Raw genomic sequence first — 19428 nt, forward strand, 5'->3', positions numbered from 1 at the left:
TGTATGTATATAATACGCTCCTGCAAACATGCCTTCCGTGGCGTGTTACAAAAGGCACGTCTGGTTAGTTTGTTTTTTAAAAATTTCAATGAAGGAAATAATATCACATTTTTTCTTTAGCTCACGTGCCCGAATCCATAAACGCTGCTAATTGATTAAACTTACCGATTAATCCAATCGGACTTCTTAATCGATACCTAGCGCAAATTTTTGTTAAAACGCAATTCTAAATATCTGCGAGGCAGCACGATCCAATCACTCTAGCTGTCGTGTTTAAAGAGAGGCGGACGTTATGTGCACTGCACGAATGGCACTGCGACATTGAAAAAAATAATTAAACTTTACTAATTAACTGTGTAACTTACTAATTAACTGCTCGACTTCAGAGCCCATGCCCTGAAGTCGAGCAGAAATGAGGTATAAATCCATTTAGCAGGAATTCTGTCCTTTGCACCAGTTCTGAGAAAAACTGTATCTTTAGCACTTTAACTGGCAGCTCAACAATGTTGTTAACCTCACAAAAATATCTGGAAATACAATACAAAAGCAAATATGAGCCTTTGCCTTTCAATTTACCTTAATTTATGTACGTGCTCAACAGTGGTAGTCACAAAAATGTCGGCCGTGAGCAGCATCAGTTGTTTTGTTGACAAAACTCGGAACACCTCGTCGGTATCGTCTTCGCAGGCGTGGTGGTCATATCAATGCTAATGCGAATTTTTTTCCGTTTGTTTAAGAAAGCTATTATTTTTTTCTCCATTCAGGTGCACCTCAAGAACACACATTTACCTTGTCAAAGAAAGTACCAAACACAAGTTTTACAGCCTACATTTGTCTCTAACCAGCTGGTCAACAAAATTTTTGATCCGCTGTATCCCACTTAGTCTTCAGAGAAAGCCGTTCATATTTCATTGGGTATTTATTTGAACAATATCAAGAAGAAATAAACCAATAAAAGCATTCTACGTCAGGTCTTTCTTATCTTTCCAGTTAAAGGGTTCATCTTTGTGGCGAAATGTCATTGATATTATGAGCAATACTTATCAGCACAGTAGCCAAAATGAAGCGCTGACTACTGCTAACCGCAGCGTCAATGTGTTTCGACAAAGATTGTGAGTACCTATTCCTCGAAACTGGTGTTAAGCAGGGGGTTTTTGTTAAAAGAACACCGCTTCAGGACGTATCTCCTGAACTAAATAATTACCAAGATAATTAGTGAGAAAGAAGAATTACAGGAGCCGAGGGGCTCGATTTCTTGTTAGTTTCCACCAGATGAAGCCAGCGTACAATGAAGCTGTAGAATGATTTGGCGAAATTAACGGTAAAAATAGCGACGAAAAGGAAAACGAAAACTGGGCCAGGCGATAACGTGACCCATGCAGGTGGGAGTCGCGCTCACGTCTTCAGACGATTACGCGCGCAATCAATGCTCGATACCATTCAGCTATTGCAAGGGCCATGCTCCAGTGCACACTCTTGGGTATTTGCATATTCGTACTATATCTAGCCGTGGGGGTGCTAGCCAGCAGAGGATGAAAATTTGTTGATTAGTTCTGCAAAGAAGATTCAAATTTTCAAACATTTAACCTGATGTAACATAAATGTGTTGTCTACCACATAATATTTTGATAGATGTGTTTCCACACAGACACGCGCGCGCTCAGGTTGTCATAAATTAATCCGGAGTGCCCCCCCCCCCCCCCCCACTCACACACACACACGCACGGGCGCGGGCACGCAGAAAATAAATAGCTAGCCAAAAGAAAATAAATTGTGCAGAAACCATCGCCGGTGATTGTTAACATAAACGAATAGCCGAACGCCTCTACTAGAGTTATTTGTTCTATTCATAGAGCAGTAATACGCTCGAAGGCGTACGTTCGTTGCGGTGAAGGTATTCAGGTATAGCGTTTGTTGTTTCAATACGCAATTCCGCAGAGAACAGACCGTTCAAAAGCATATATGTAGCGGTCGAATAGCTGGCCGTACATATATGTATGAGCCCATTCGTCATCTGTGCGTTGTCCTCCAGCGGCGCAAACGCCGGCGTGGAAGGCGCCTGCCGTCCTCCTCTCCCGCCTCCCGAACCCTCTCCCCCTAGCCGCCGCAGAGGTAGAGGGCGGCGGAAGGAGGTGAGGGATGCCCTTCCCGAGTTCTCCCTACCACAGCATCCAAAGTCTCAAAGCTCTCCCGTGCGGCTCAAACTGCGGCAATAGTTGACGTTCAGCGGCGAACACGCTACTCGGTTGCGCAAGAGCACGTGACCTTTTTGTAACGGCTCCTTTTGCATCGGCGGTTATTCCTGACCACCGCGCAAACGGGCTATAGAGACTAAGAAAACTATTCGCTGTGAAAAAAAAAAAAAAACAAAAAAAAACACGTGGATTATATCACTGGGCGCGTCGGTTGTGCACCCTGTGCACCATCGGAGCGATCGACTGTCGATCGCTTCCGATCACGATCGGCATGTCGATCCGGCTGCGGTTGCGGTGACGACGACGAAGCCGAGGCGGCTTTTTCCCTTGCCGTCACCGCGTGGGCTGCACACCCTGCATGCACTCTTGGCCGCCCCCGAATCGAACGCTGCGGTTCAATCGAACGCCGCGCCCTGGCTTATTTCATCGAGCCCGTGGTGGTTGCGCATTGATCGGCTTGCGCCCCCGTGTAGCGTGTTGTGCCCGTGGCTAGATATACAACGCGTACGCGGGACTGGCGCTGCAGCCTGCGAGCCCCTGCGTTCCGGACCCCCCCCCCCATCTCTTACGCGGAAGCGGAACTGGCACGATTACGTCGCGGTAGTGATGATATTGCGTTTTCCCATTGCCGTGCGCTATATATTCGTGAGGTAAAAAGTAGGAGCAGTATAACACGAGCGCCTGTGAGACGAAAGTGACTTAGAACTTTTTGTCCCGTCCTCTGTTGTCCTCCCTTGCTATTTTTAAAACTCACCAGGGCGTCTTGATGAGACTAGTTGGTGCATTCGTGCGAGCCTGGTGCGTCGACACTTAGCACGTTATTGCGTTGGTGTGAGTTTTTAAAGTACTTGTATATAATCGCAGCAACTATACAGAACGGGCCGATTTCTTCCTTTATTTATTTATTTATTTTTGCTGATATTGACCATTGACCATTTTGCTGATATTGACATTGACCAGTACTTTATTGTCTGAAAAATGTTATGTTACTTCCCGTGAACACAATTTACTCAGCGAACTATTTGCCGTATTTACTCGAATGTAGGCCTGTACTTTTTCTCAGCAAGTAGTTTAAGAGAGCCTGGAATCGGCTTATATTCAATTCTGACTTGTTTGCTAAACTTTTGCTGTTACGGTGAACGTCCGACTGCCTTTGTATAAATTTCTATGTACTTCGAGGCAACACCTGTGTTATACGAAAGGAACGAAGTGGCATTTAGTCCGACGAGCTCTCAGCAACATCGCTTTCGGCGCTGCTTTCAATCCATGTGTCCCGACATAGACTTGGGAAATGCTGAGCGAAGTAAAGTGGCGAATCGCAGAAATAGAGAGGTCAGGATTATTCAGATTTCGTCTCCCATGCAAATTTAGCACAGTTTGGGACGGAGCACTTTGCGGGCACTTTGCGAGATATCGGAAAATTGCCGCTTATTGCCGTGGAGACGGTGCCTCCCACAATGGAGGGACACGCCAGGTTTTAATGCGTCATAAAGGTCTAGCTTGTTTTCTTCTTTTTTCCTGAGTGGCGCTTCTTACATTTGAAGCGGTACCTTACTATATCTTTGCAATTTGGGCGAGTATGTGAAGTGGGGCACGGCGAAAGCTTTCACAATGTCGACACGCGGATAAAAGTTATGCGGCGGTCGACTTTCATTCATAACGGGGGCTTTTTATTATTTTTTTTCCTGGACCGAGGAGTCCGTCTATGCATATTGGCTGGATCAGACCTTCCCGTCGCAAATGCTACAAAAGAAGGGAGATGAAAGTATTGAACGATGCAGAAATAAAGTCTATGCCATCGGGTACAGGAGCTGTCGGGCAACATTTCAGAAAAATTAAGGCGTTAAAACGTAAAAAGAAAAAAAGCGGAAGAAAGAAAGAAAAACTGCTGACCTGCACGTATGGAGGGAGGTGGGGGGGGGGGGGGGGAGGTCCGGCGCTGATCGAACTTGTTCTATATGCGAAATCGACGGCGTATGAAGCCGATGACAAAGCGACCGGCGCACTGCGCTATTCACATCGCGATGAAAAGAGACCAAGGTATACTTTCTTCTTTAAAAAAATAAAGCAAGAAAGATATTAGAGTAAAAAAAAAGGAAAGAAAGTGAAGAGTAAAGAAAGGAGACCAATGCATCCGACCGATGTCGGGCACAATATGTCGTCGCATGCATTAAGCACAATGACCGCAGTACATATACATATAGCGGACGCGTGGCGGTGGTGCTGCTTTTCTTTACCGGGGTCCCCTTATATGCGTGGGTCCGCGCTAGGCGGTTCGGCCTGGGAGCCTTCATGGCGGGGTTCTGGCCTGTTGTTGCGACGAAAAGAGGAAGCTTCCTCCTCTTCGTGAGGAAACGTCGCGCGCCTTGGCGTCTTTCTTCCCTTCGGCTCGGCCCTCAGTCCACCCTCCCTGCATTCACTGTCCCCGTTTTTTTGTTTTCTTGGCAGCTTCTTCTTCTTTCTTCCGTTTTTCGCGAGGCGTGGCCCTGTCGGCGGGTGTTCTTCGTAACTTTTTTTTTTTTTTTGCGTCCTAATGCATTTGCGTGAACTGAGTGATTGTTGGTTGTCATGTATGCAGCATCGACTGTTGTGTACTACTGTTGGATGAAGTTGCGCGCGGTTCTTTTTTACTAGTCTGTTTCCATTTTTGTTACCTTCGTGTTTCCGTTGTATACGCCCCTTTCTTGCACAGTCGAGTTTTATAACTTGCCGTAAGGCTCAACAACGAATGGAGCTCGACTATTGATTGCTTAGCGAAGCGGTTTATTTCCTGCTCTAACCAATGCTGTTTAGGTATAGCGATGCTATAGCGAGGTCGAATTTTCCGTTCTCTATTGTACAAGCGCAGCTTCAGGTGGGACTGTTCCCATAGTTTCTGGTAGAACTCGGTTCAGTTGATTTGGTTCATTGGACAGGAACGTCTTGCTGGCAAAGGCGAGGTCGCGGGTTCCATTCCTGTAGCCTAAGGCGGTCATATTTCTGCGGGCAGGGCTTGCAAGAACGCTTGTGGGCTTGAATTTAGAACTTCACAATTGTCGAAATTGATCCGGTGCCGTATGCTGCTGTGTCGATCATAGCTCATAGTGCATGGGTTTCTGGACCGCTGACACTTACATCCATAAAATTGTTCCGCTGTTCAATAACAGCGTATCAGAGATTTGCACTAGACATTGTACAATTGACACTCATGACCTCGTATGGCAAGGTAAGTAAGGCCAGCGGTTCACATTTTCGTTCATAGCCAATCAATTAATCGGGTACTGTCTATCACAGGTTGAGTGTCCAGCTGCTGGATTGCGCAAAATACGAAAGATGGTTGTTTACTTGCGACATCCAGTCAACTTAATCACTTAGTGTTACCACTGGTTCGCAAAACCTCATGTCTGAAGCCGCTTATGTGTCATATGTACATCCGAGGTTGGCGCATGCGCAACCACGTCTGCCGAAATCTAAGGCAACAGCCTTCCTTCGCCGAGTGCATGGTAGATGGCGCCACAATGCCGCGCCATAGCATACACGCAGATTTCATCAAGCCGTATAGCACCTGCGCATTCAGAGCGCAAGCTGACCAATAGGCACCTCGAACGGCGAGTGATTATTCCGACCACGTGATTCGTCGGCACCGTGTGCAAAATATAATAAGAAATCTGGAGTTTCACGCGTCGAAACCACGATCTCATTATGTGACACGCCGTAGAAGGAGACTCCGGATTAATTTGGCTGCCAGACCGTGTGCGAGGCACGTAGACTTGCAATGAGAAGTTCGTTCTGTCGCAGTTTTGTGCTAAGAGCATTTAGTTTTGTTGTTTTTGTCTCGCTGCGGAGTGGTCGATGTGACAAGTTTATCTCACATTCGCCATAGTAGAAGAATGGTAGAATATATGAACACAAATGGAGCTTCTGCTCAGTAGACTGGTGAAAGGCAACAACAAACAAGCACAGAACCACATGAAACGATCACACGCAAGATCGTTTGGGTACCGGGACACACGGGGGTGGCAGGGGACCATGAGGCGGACAGGATAGCTCGAGAGTACATTACTTACCGAGCGTCCAACGTCTACAGCCTCGAGGAACCCACACCTGTACCCAGTGGCGTAGCTAGGCCGTCTGGCACCTGGGGCCCATAGGTCTTCTGTCACCACCATCCCCGGGTGTAGCCGGCGGAAAGAGGTGTGTCTTCAGACGTATATGACACCCCCCCCCCCCACTGGCCCCTTGCACCCGGGGCCCACGGCCCCCTCTGTTGCTACGCCACTGCCTGTACCCCGAGAGTACTCGGCCAATTTAGGTAGTTACAGAGGCAGCAGGAAGCGGTACCCCGCGCCGCACAAGTCCCTTAGCAGGGAAGAAGCTGTCGCATGGAGACAACTACAAACAGGGTCGTACCCTAATCTTAACATGCTAAGCAAAACGCACCCCACACTATATAAGGACAAATGTCCATAGTTCAATAAGAAACCCACATTATACCTCATAACATGGGCATGTCAACAAACTGACGTTGTCCGAATCATATGACACCCAAGTGCGGAGCAGTCGGATGAACTACTGCCCAGCGACCGCTGCGAAGACCAGCTAGCTCTAGCACGGCGTTCACGACGGCCAGCAGTAGCCCGCGAAACCCTGGACTGAGGGCAGCCGCGACCATTGCGATAGAGAACGGACGAAGCAGCGGGTGAGGTCCTCCGGAAAAGACACAATGAGGAAGACTGCCCTGAAGAATCCGCCCCAGCCGCCGAAGAACACAATTACTAGAGCTCAGTAAAGTTTTCACTCACTCACTCACTCAACGAGAAAACTATATTAAGCTTAGACGACCTTCTCCAATTGTCATATTCAATGTAGTTATGCTGTTCCCCTCCCTGCCCCCCATCTCTCTCTCTCTGTTTGCAGCACCCTACCCTCCCCCTGGTCCCTTATATCACTTTTTTCTCGGCAAGGACAGGAGAGCTCACCTGCGCTTTTCTGAATAAAGACTGATCTTTCGTTCGCCCTCAACCCCTCGGAAATATCCAGCCGAGGCTTTTCTTCATGACGATGACGTTCCCCGCTCCCATGTTTTCTTATTTTTACAAACTGTAGTTATCGACTGGTTCGTCCATTTCTGTGCTTTCTTTTTAATCGGTGCAGTCGTTGACGCGCGACAACTCCCGACCGATTATGAAGCTTATATGATATGTTTTTTCCGTTTCCCCCAACTTCGCCCATATATTTATCTGTTGTCCTCTTTGGAACATCACATTTGTTCCATTTTCCTCTTGTTAGCTCCGGCTGCGTCCCGTTCTAAAACACGCCTGCAGAGACCCATAGCATGCGGCGCCAATAAGCGCATACTTGCGTTTTTTTTTTTTTTTCAAGACAATAGCAGCCATGTTCATCTTCCAAAGCCCTTTCCGAGAGCCACCGTTGAAGAATCGTGCAGACATCCTTCCTTAATCATTCTCTTTAGCTCAACGTCGCATTATGTGATCTTAAAAGCTCTTACATTGTGTTTGTGCACGGCGGGTGGGGAAGGGGGAGACGGAAGGTGTGGGGATTGCGGGCGTGTTGACGTTTGAGGTAATAAATTATCTGTCACTTGAGCGCGTCCTTTAGGTGCTAGCGAGGTTTCGAGTACGTCCTTACATGCCTCCCTTCGTAGTGAGGGCAAGCACCCAGTCTCTTTGCCTCTATTAAGGCTTGACCGTCGAGTTGGCCGAAGAGGCTGTCTGTTGAACGTCAAAGGGGATGCAGTGGATAGAGCCGTATCGAAAAGGGAGCTCCCTTCGTCAAGATGCAGGTGTCCCGACCCCAAGTCATCCCTTTTTCAACCACTGTCGAAGACAGACAGACAGACAGATAGAGAGCATCGTTGAAATTAAGAACCTTTCACTTCTATTGCTTTCCAGCTCTGCCTATTTCGAAGACAGGTAAACACCTTATTCTTGAACTATTGCTTTCCTTTTAGAGTTCTGGAAATACAGAGCACATTAGGTTCGATCGTTTGGGCTTTTCTCAACCAGAAGTCGTTCTTGCATACACGAGTCGGTAGCACTATCTCCTTAGCTGATAGTATCGGCTTCACATCTCGCTCAATATTTGCCCTTCAAGCCCGTTTCAATGCCCCCGTTCGGGGGGCGCCCGCGACAAACTCTTGACCCCCACCCCTCCGCCTTTATAGCAGATAACATTGACACAGCAAAGAAACGAAGACGGAGCTGAACTTGAAGGTGTTTCTTCACACCGAGTTGGCTCTGGCGGGGGGTTGTACTCGCGAGGACAAACGCTCCCCTTTCACGTCACCCGGGGGGTGTTCAGGCCGGTCCAGAATACACGCATGCATACAGACAGTCGATCTCGCAGCGAGAATGGTCTTCAATCCTCTCGGCGGCTCGCTGTTGTGCATGCGCGCGCCTATAGATACCGACCTCTGTTGGGCGCGCGAGGTAAAACAGGTTAAGGGCGCCGGGATCCCTTTATTCATGGCTTTCACGCCGAGCTGGCCGTCCGCTCGCGCACGCACGCACGCACCGGGTGTGAAGACGAGCGTGCCCCGCGCCGGGGCAGCGCACACTGGGGCGAGGGTGTGGCGGCGGGCGGCCCATGAAGGTGTCGGGGGGTTGACGGGAGGGAGGGGGGGGGGGGGGTCAGTGAGCAGGATTGGGAGAGAGCGCGTACGTCTAGGCCCGGGCTCTGTGCACGCTGAGATGGGCCGGGGGTGAGGAGGGTGTCAGGCTGCGGGCGGCCACATCGCGCTTCTCGGGGGTCTTGCTGTCCGTTCCAAGAATTTCGTGCTCGGGCAGCGCGCGCGCCCTGAAGGCCCCGCGCCGTCTGCTCGCGTGGCCTTGGGGAATGTTTCGTCTGCGAGGTGAGAAATGGCGGCGGCAGCTTCATGGAGGACCAGCAACAGAGGGGGGAATAATGGGGGAGGGGGATGCAGGATGTCTCTAAGGTTTAGGGGGTTTTCTCGGTGAGAGAGGGCGAACCAAGGTGTGAGAGAACCCAAGCAAAGGGCAAGCTTTTTCGGTGCGAGGCGTGTTGGAGGAGCGGGGACGAGCGGCTGCGTCTTGAGACTGGTGTCACGGCCAGGAGGCGACGTCTGAAGAGGAAGCCGGGGCAAGAAACGCGTACTTACGGCGCTGGCTGGGGTGCGGAAGAAAGTTGGGGAGTTCTTACCGTCGCTGCGCCATCTGTTGGAGGGCGGGGACCGCTGCAGCACTGCGAACGAGCACTCCGTAGACGTGCCCGGTGGTGTGGTGGTCGTATTTGGGGCGCTTTTAGACACGGGGGGGACCCGACCGAAGGCGTTGCGAAATGGTGGTCGATTCCATTTCGACACCTTTTATCCTTCTTGCCTCTGGTGAGATTGCGCCTCTTCACGTGTACCCTTGAAACGACCCCCTTCCCGCCCCCCACCCACCCTTTGCCCCTGTGTAGAGGGCTCGTCGTTCCATTTCCTTTATTATTATTTTTTTTCGTTACGAGGTCGCACTCTTGTGAATCGCGTCGAAACAAGCACCGTGAACGTGTGAGGAAGTGCAGAGGTGCCTGTTGGTCGCGTTACCCACGATGAACCAGCCGAAGCAGTCGGGAGCTGCGTGTCATCTATTGGGTCGCATATGGTAAGCGAAAGGAGGGCGTTATCGCGGCCCCGGTGGAACCCCGCTTCCGTGTACATGCGACATTATTTTTATTCTGGAGGGGAGCAGAAAGCAACGGCCTACACTACTGGTGCGCTCTTGCAACGTATAAATATCTTCTTTTTTTTTTTCTATGCAAACCTCGGGTCTTGGTAGTCCTGACCCAAGAAAGCAATGCTGTATCTTCTGCTGGTAACTGTTACAGTGTGTTGCGTGTGAAAAGTGCCACAAAGGCAGAGCAAGAGAGAACGATGAGGCGATCACAACGAGACAGTGATCTGTAGCCAGAGCTGACGCAGCTAATGGCGCCCCTGATATTTTATCCATTTGTGGACGATAACGAGTGATAAACTGGTGAAACCGCTTTGCGCAACCAAGGATATATATAATATAATATGGGCCTGGAAACGGACCATGTTGTGTATCAGCCGGACGCCAGGGTGGAACAGACAACGTTGTTTAATGATGCAGTGCCCTTTTATAGGATGATGAACACGTGATCCGCCGACTGCTGCTTGCGTGGCTGATAAGCGATACTCATGAGAATGCAGTGTCAGTGTGACACGCGATACACAACAGACCGCATCAGTTAAAGCCACGCGCAAGGTTAAGAGAACTTTGCCAGACCGATTACTAAGCATTTCGTCGCCCGCGCATTTTCGTTTGCCGCTTTGGCGTGCCACATTTTTCAAAAGTCCTCCTATTCTATACCAGGTGTACGCCTGCTGTCGACGCTTTCCCTGACAGGGTTTGAGCGCAGTCTATCGCTAAAGCTGAAAGCATGCCTTTCCGTTTCTGCCCGAAGTCACTTTATCCCTTCTTAGGTGACTTTCAAGCAACTTCAGACTCCGCAACCGCGGAGGCCACCTCATGAATGGACAATAATGAAGTCTGAATGCCTTCGAGACCGCTCGCTTTCTCCGGCAAGCTGCTTTGCGAGGAGAAGACCGTGACGACGGCGAGCAAAGTCGGAACTTTTGATGACGCCCCCTCTCCTTCTCTTCTTTCTCCTTCTTGAGCAGCTCACTCGTATCCCTTCCACGGCTTCTTTCTTGAGTGGTCGCACTGTCCTCCGCAGCCGGCGTTTTGTGTCTGGAGCTGGCGCCTCTATACCTCTTGGCACTACTCGTCCGAAGCGGAGTCCTTCGCGGGCTCCTTTGTCCACTCGACGGTCCACCCTGAAGGATCGCCGCCCTCCGTTAATCCCTCTCCGACCCGATGCCCGTTTATTTACTCCCGGGTCAGTGCGTTTTCGAGCGTGCGAGAACGCCGGACCCCGGGAAACCGCCCGATGGAAAGCAATGGGTCCTGTCCGCGGCCCGACCCCTTCCCGCCCTCCCCATCCCCTGGCCCGCTGCCCCGCTGACCATCGATAGTATAGACCAGACTAGTCGTTCTACGGTGCCTGGCTTGCGTCTCTTTGGGAGGGAGGTTGCGACGATCGCCGCTGAGTGGCGCTAAAGAACGGTCATTTTTCTTTGCCCCCTCCCCATACAAGGATCGGTGTCCAGGGGTGAAGATTTAAAGGTTCGCCCGCCGCGCTTTGCTCTGCTTTTCAGAGGGATTGGGTGTCGTGCGACTTCGCAGTTGGATACCACACGGGGATCGCTGCGCTCGTGACGACGGTGATACGGAATGCGTCTTATCTCGCAGCATCGCCGTGAAAACTGACTGCAGCGCCGCTGGTGTTCCTTTTGCCATACACCTGTCCAGCTTGTATAGCAGTGTAAGTTATCGCTGCAGCCAGGAACATGAACTGTGCCGCGTGTCTCGGTGGAGGAAATATTGATTAAGGGCTCTTAGATTGCGTCGCCGCTAACCCTTCTGTGATTTCGGGGTAAAAATTTAGGTTGAACAGTGGATGGGACACGCACCTGCCTTTTTCTTCCTCGGCTGCGGCTGACGAAACGCGCATAATTTTCGCCGCACTGGACATAATTTGCTCGACCGAGTACGTGTGGTGTTTTTGCAAGCACTACATCCGCGTATACGATAAGTAGGGCGGCTTTCCTTCGCGTGGTAGTTCAAATTCTGTTTGCACTGTCTTACATGATTTCCTGGCCATATATATATATATATATATATATATATATATATATATATATATATATATATATATATATATATATATATATATATATATATATATCGCACGCGTGCTCAACGGCGAGATTGAAAATGCTGCCGCTACAAGTTTCCCGAGATTTCTCACTGTTGTATGTTGGACGCAGCGAACAACCTGGAGGATTCGCTTTCGTCACCGCTCTTGCTGGAAACGAAATAAGAAAAGGGCACGATTTCTAGAACTTGTGGAGCTTGCGCTCGAACTAGGTTTGTGGGGAGTGAGTTCAAACAGCGCGTGCCTCCAGTACAACGTTTTCTTTAGTACTGAGCATAGAGTTTCTCACTATAACACCTAGAGGGTAATCTGGCGCCACCGTCTATGGGAGTTTCTTAAGGGGGCACCGTGCCGTCATGGGAATGACGGTATATGTGTCTGTGAGGCTCGTGTTGGCTGGTGTTGTAAGAGGCTTCGTCTAAAACGTGGATATGGCTACGCAAATAACGCGTTCTCAAAGTAAAATCTTCATAAAATGTTTCCATTCACGCATATTGCACCTTTACTCACGCACGATGTATCACCAAGCGAAGAAAAGCAAGAACAGACGACCAACTGTTTCAAAGCGAGCGCGAACCTTGTCGTCTGTCTTCCAACTTTAGCGGCCCGCTGATACGTTTTACGTAACATGTAGTCGTACACACAATAACAAGTTCTCATAGTTGAACAAAACATGTTTTCGCGTAATAATAAAGCTAAAACAGCTTTTCACGTGCTGTTCTAGTAGAAAATGAATCATTGTGACAGACGGAACGGTACTTGCCAAGTGCGTCTTCAAGGTGTCCTGTCTCTACGAAAACGATGCCAATCCGAATCCACAATATACCGGCATTCCCATGCATACCACAGCGCAGCAGCGCCAGATTTCCCTCTAGGTAATGTAGTGAGAAACTCTATGGTACTGAGTATAGTTTGCATGTCTAGCGTTCCTGCGCGATCAAGCTCGATCAACTGCAGTGACCGGTGTACTTACAACAATAGTTCTTACGCATGATTCCACTTCCGCCTGTATCTTCACGTTTCCGGACTGACCGCTCCATCCCATCCCCTTTTCCTGTTTATGTGAATCCGCTGGGAAGTGAACAGGTGGTGTGAGCGTAGTATCGTTTTTCTTGTGTTACGGGCTCCTTGAATGACACCTTTACTCAAGGAACCCCTATGGGCAAGTACTCGGAAACTTCACTGATTCTTTTTTTTTTTTTTTTTTAGTTATAATCACTCGGTCACTGTCGCCAACTTTATGTTCATTGAGGCATCTAAGCAGGCGAACTTTTGTAATATTCTTTAACACAATTTATCGTTCTTTTTGAACATTTTGGGGATGCTCGCCTGTGCACAGATTCCCACGGACGCAATCGGACGTAGCGCATTTCTCGACTCTTCCTACGGGAAAAAACGGTTCCCGTCGTTTCCCGTACCGTGTTTCGTACAAGCCTCCCCCCCCCCCCCCCCTTCTGGCCTTTCAGTATACGGAAACAAACTTCAACAGACAGACTCTATACTTCCGATTCATGACGGAGGAAGAAAGGAAGAAGAGAAAACGAGTACGGTGTCGGTCCCTGCGCTGATCGCTGACCTTTCATACGGTTCCGCACAGCGGGTGGCTATAGCTGTTTTCGCGACGATGTGGTTCGCCGAGGCAACTGCAGAGGGCGCCCCCAGCCTTCCCTCTTCTCCCTTTCTCTCTCGGGTCGTACCGCCGCACGCCTTTTTCTTCCTCCCCCGTCGCTGGCGTTCGCACAAAGGAAGCGGGCATACGCGGTGGCGGTGGGCGAGGCGCATTCCCCTTTGTGCCTTTCCTCGCTGAAGGTTCAGAGTTCGGTGCCCGCCGCGAGCTCCCCGGGACATTCATGGGCGCCTTCCGTCGTGCGCTTGGGCCTGCGCGCTGTAGCCATGGCGACGAGGTGATGCTTGTGCTTTGGGACGGAAGTATAGGCGAACAGGGAGGAGGGGGCCTCGAGCCATAAGCGGTGGGGCCATGTACCCACCGAAATCAAGTTAGTCACGCATCATGACTCCTCAATGACACTTCCCTTTAACTTTCTATTTTTTCTTTTCACTTCTGCTTCCCTGCGATCACCCACTTGCCTCCTCGCTCGCTCTCCTTCCCTTGTAGGACGTGGCTTCTTCGTATTATTCATTTGTTTGGTTTGTTGAACTCTCTAGAAGCCATTGTGCTGCGCACTCTCCCGTGGGCCGGCCCGTTCTTGTCCGCTGGGACAAAAGGCACGGCTTTTTCTCCGCGCAGTTTAGCGGCGGGAGTTCTTGCACGGGATTAGACGTGCCTCAGCCTTTGTAGACCGGGGTCCCGCACTTGTGCAGCCGCCTTCGGACAGGCCGCGTACTCTGCTGCGCTGACGGTGTCCACGAGAGGCAGGAGGGATATCGTGCATCTCGCGGGATCACGTTTTTTTTTTTTTAATATCACGCGTACGCTTTGCATTCTATGCGTTGTCCCCTTAACAACAGAGCTGGTGGTCGTAGAGGCACGCGCAAGCGAGTATTTTTGGTAATCCTACGTGACAAGTCGCTGTTCCTGTATTGTGCCATGTCATTCGTATACTTTGTTCGGAGGTAAGCGTGCGGCTTCTAATACGTAGTGCCGGCATAATGCTTCCAAGGTTTGAAGAAAGCCGTTCAGGGTCGCCTGAATTTGCCTAAAGAAGCTGCTACTGTTTATATTTGGGCTTTCTGCGGGTTGGTCCTGCAGTGGCCCTCTACGTGGAGAAGTATGTAATGCTAGAAAGCTGTTCCGTTAGATCTAAATCCTTCGAGCTTTGAGGAGTCTGTGTGTTACCTATTTAGTGATTGATAGTGATTAGTAGTGACACACGCACGCACAGCTAACTTTAGCCAGAGTTTGAAAATATGCAAATGCCACGTAGGTGGACGGAACAAAGGTAATGTTGTTTGCCGTCGCTTGGAAATACCCAAACTATTTTTTTACATTCTGCCTAATTAGATAATATGCCTTAATTAATCAAGCCCGCAAATTCACGCAGAGGTGCCGCGCGACTTGCCGCTCGAGGGACTTTGCATGTATTCGCGGGCTGCTTTCATGCTCAGAAAAAACAATTTTATGTAGCACGTATTGAGGGACAGAAAGCTGTATCGAGAGGCTTTCATGTCACTCTGCAATTTTCTCATTGACACTTTTCATCTAATTATAATATTTGAGAAGTTGGTCAATTGACTAATTATATATTTAGGCGGAATGAGAAATATAGGTTGCGCATATCCTAGTGACGGCAGACAACATTACCTTTCTTTGTCCAGCTACTTGTCATTTGAATATTTTTAACCTCTGGCCAAAGTTAGCTGGGACACGCTGTAGATATATAAATACATATACAGGTTGGTAGTATCTGGCCATTCGCTCTTATAGGTTTTCTTTTTTCACTCTTGGTACGTTCTGCCGAAGTCAGCACGGGGAAGATGTTGAATTGAAAAGGCTAGCGTTGGCACACCTGCTACACCCGGGCTCGTATGTCTGATTTTACTACTTGTCTAGTCGTTACTTCTGGTCACCGTGATTCTTATTCTTCGCCGTACTATATGTTGACACTGGGAACTGGCGTATAAGACGCTGGAGAGAAAGCGAGGAAGGAAAGGCAGGGAGGCTAACCGGACCGAGTTCAATTTGATACTCTACACGTGGAGAGGGGGATGGTGTAGTGCTAGAGCGAGAAAATCGGGGTACGTTTATCATGATAAAGAGCTGAGAAGTTGGTCTTAATCGAAGTTCTGAAGGGCATTGCGGTAGGTGAATGTAATTAACATGAGAAATAAAAGTGGCGTTGATGACTTACTGCGAAAAAACAGCGCCATGACTGGACACAGGGTAAGAAACAGACAGAAATTTCTGTGCCCCATCTGCGCGCAGTTTTCTTTTTTTTTTTTAGGTATTCTTTGTGCCAATCAATCCGAGGGAATACAATACAGGCGGTGATGCGGACGGAAGAGGTGGTTTGAACAAACATGAACGGCCTTTTTCTTCAAAACCTTAAATTCAGGCCACACCCTAGCAAAACATTTCGCGATAACCTACGGAACATCTCACCGACGTCGGGGGCCCGGCCAAGGCCCTAAGAGAGCCTCCTTGAACAAAGGCTCATCTTCAAAATTTGGCAGGTTCTCGGTTAGTGCTTGTCTTTACGTTGCATACCGCAGCGCGTTCTGCGTTCGTCGAACTGCCAAATTTTGGAAACGCCGGCCCAATGCCGAGAACTACTACACCGCGCCCCCGCTAAGCTGAGAGGCTGAGGTCAGCCCGCTTCGACGAGGAGCATTCCTTTGAAAGTCCTCGTGGGAGCTCGTTCGAAGTGCCTCAGTCTCGCCAGAGGGAAAAAGTGGGACAAACTTGACTCTGCAGCAACTTCTCTACAGTACGTTGCGTCCCACACTTCGAAGTGGCCACACAGGCAGTTCGTTCCCCGATTAGCGCAATATGTGGGCGGCCACATTTTTTTGACGGAAGACCGTGCCCGGCAACTTCGCCGGGACGGGAAACGGTGAGCGCACAACCCGTGTCTCACACTTGGTGACGGCGAGGTCAGCGCGTTCGATCACCGAAACACGTGTTCTTACAGGTGAAGGAAGACACCCGATCAATCCCGATCCCGAACACGTTCTCGTAGTTTTGAATCCCCAAACACGTGCTAAGTACGTTATTCCCCCTTCCGCGAGCCCCTGCGGTCAGTCCCCACCGCATAGGGCGTGCAGGTTCGACGAAAGTGTCAACGATCTCGGTGCTTAAGTCTTCTCCCCCGCATTCTTTCCTCCCCACACATCCTGACGAGTCGTCTTCTGTGCATACACGACACAAACGCGTGTTTTTCGCAAGCGCCCAAACGGCTTGCGGCCTAGCCGCAAACCGCAAGCTCGCACTGTTAGTTCCAGCTCATTTTCGTTGCTGGACGCCGCTGACCATCGCGACAGGGTGCCGAGGACGCTGGTCAATGAAAAGCTTTCTTCCGCGACGTCAATGCTTCCCTTCTTGTTCTGTTGTCCGTTCGCTATCCCCTATGTATACGTGAAGCAAGGGTGGCTGGTGGTGGGGGGGTCTCGGCGACCACCGAACGGGTTCCGGAAACCACCAGCAGATGGCGCGTTTTAACCAAGAACGATGAGCCGTGGGTGACGTCCGTAATTGGCTTCTTCTGGCCCTCTCTCTACGACCCACCCCGGGACCCCGCGCCGAACTCGCTCGCAGGCGTACGTCACGTGACCGGGCGGCTGGGCGTCCCGCGAGGGACACACACACACAGTTGATCATTGTAACAGCGTCGGAATGGAGTCGAGCTAGTCGGCCGTACCCACCGCGGATGATTTACGAGCATCGTCTTCGGGCGTCCGTTGCGGAACTGAGAGAAAGGGGGGAGGGGAGAGGTCGCGCATTTGTCGGAAAGCTGAGTGAGCGTGGGTCGCTGTGCGCTAAGGACTCGGCAAACAAGGGATGACATTCGCCGGTTTCCTTTCTGAACGCGTATAGCTCGTCGTTGCTAGATTACTGTGTCGGCTGGTACGACGGGCTTGTCCCAAACTGCGGCGACAAAGCGGGTTAGCGGGTGATCCTTGGAAGCGCTACTGTACTAAAGCTTAGTTCCTTTAATGTCGGGCATACTGAAAAACAGCTTCGACAACACGAAAACAGAGGGCGGACGAACATTAACTGTAATCGGCAGCTAAAAAAAAACATTGGTGCCCTTTATTAAGCTGCGACTTTATGAAGACGGTGTCGTATACCGTTCACTTATCCCTCACCTGAAGTGTCAATGCTGTCGCCGATTACGCGAAGTAACAGCCGTATCTCGAATACTGGCGTATACATACACGAGCACTGAGCGATAACGTTGGAATGCTAGATGAATCATGTGTAAATAGCAGGCACGCATGACCTGTAATCAGATTTCGGCGATCAATTACTGTCGTCGTCGCTTATCGCTGTGCTTTGAGTGCTACTGTATTCTTATGGGCACAAGGTCGTCCAATAAGCAGTTATATTCGTGACTGACACTGCTGACAATAAACTGGTTCATCACCGTCACTACAACGTGACAATACCGCGTTCTCCAACTCCTACGCTTTCTTTTTTCTTTTTTTTCTTTTAGAGGCTGTGCCCCCCCCCCCCCCCCCCGCTCCTCTTTCATTAGAAAGGAGAACCAGTATTGTATGCGCTTTCATATTCGTGTATTGTGTATGTACTGCAGAATATCAGCGTATATTTTCTGTTGCACAGTGCTTTGCTGTTACACCAGTATTCCCAACGTTGGATTCACCGCATAGTCTAACCATACTGCATAGGGATGGAAGATTCGAGTTTGTGCATCTTGGGGTTAGGTTAGGAGTGTGAGGCGGCACTGCTGAAGATAACTCCCGCAGAAAGGCGCCAAGAATCGGCTTTTCGGCGAACAAACAGCGATAAAGAAAAAAAAAAATTCATTATCTCTGTTGTTTGTGTCGAGTTCTATTTATTGGTACGCTGCGGACAACGGGAACCGAATGTGCTATTTTCTTTTGCACAACAGAGGCAAACCGCCATTGTATGAAATCCATACTGACTGTGGGTATTATGCCGCTTGCTTATAGACAGCATGTTGAGCGCGGTGTGCGCAAATTTGTAAAGATAACGTCGTTGAGAACTGCGTTCCGTATTCCTTTTCATAGCGATACGTTTTCAGCAGACATACTTCATTGATTAAGATACTGCGACACCAGGTGTACGCGTGCATTGTGAAACACCGACACAAAAGCTTGCCGTGTCCCGTTTGTTAATAAACGCTGTAGTTATCGCAGCGTCTTCTTTAGCTTTAACGGTATATTTTTCCTAATCTGGTGCAAAACAACAAATACTGACAGAATGAAGAAAGGAAGAAAATGGAATAAAGAAAACAAAGGGGAGTATGACTAAGAGGACCGGAAATTAGGTGCTCCAGGTGAGGGCGCTATCTTTTTGCGGTTTCGTTCAGCGATGCGTTTTCTGGCCGCGATGTATCGCAGCAGAGCCGAACTCCCAGGCGTGGTAGTACAATAGTGCGGGAGAAAAATACGAGTGGGGCAGAAGAGAAAGAGAGAGAGAGCGCGAAAAGGGGAAAAAAAGTAACGTGGATGCGTTATCAGTGGTTCCTCTGTGTAGACGGAAGTGAAACAAGAAATGAATATAACCGGTAATAAAAAAAAATAACCGTATGAAAGAACAGTAGGCGGCAAACGAAGGCAGAAGGAAGCGAACAGAGAATGTGATAAAAAGGCGCTTTGAAATGCGCAGCCCATATATTTCAGGGACCAGACGCCAATGTGGGGGTATTGTGTTTGCAACGTGCCGCGGAGCTTTTAAAACAACCACCACATCGCCATTGGTACCGCCACACTAAGCACCAGAGAGAAAGAGAGAGACAAAGATAGAAAGGACCAACAAGAAAAAAAAAGACAAATGTAAGAAAGCAGGAATGCGTCGGTGTAGAGATGAAATAGGTATTGGGGCAGGGGCCTG

This window comes from Dermacentor andersoni, chromosome 11 (assembly GCF_023375885.2).
Source record: "Dermacentor andersoni chromosome 11, qqDerAnde1_hic_scaffold, whole genome shotgun sequence".
Classification (NCBI taxonomy): domain Eukaryota; kingdom Metazoa; phylum Arthropoda; class Arachnida; order Ixodida; family Ixodidae; genus Dermacentor; species Dermacentor andersoni.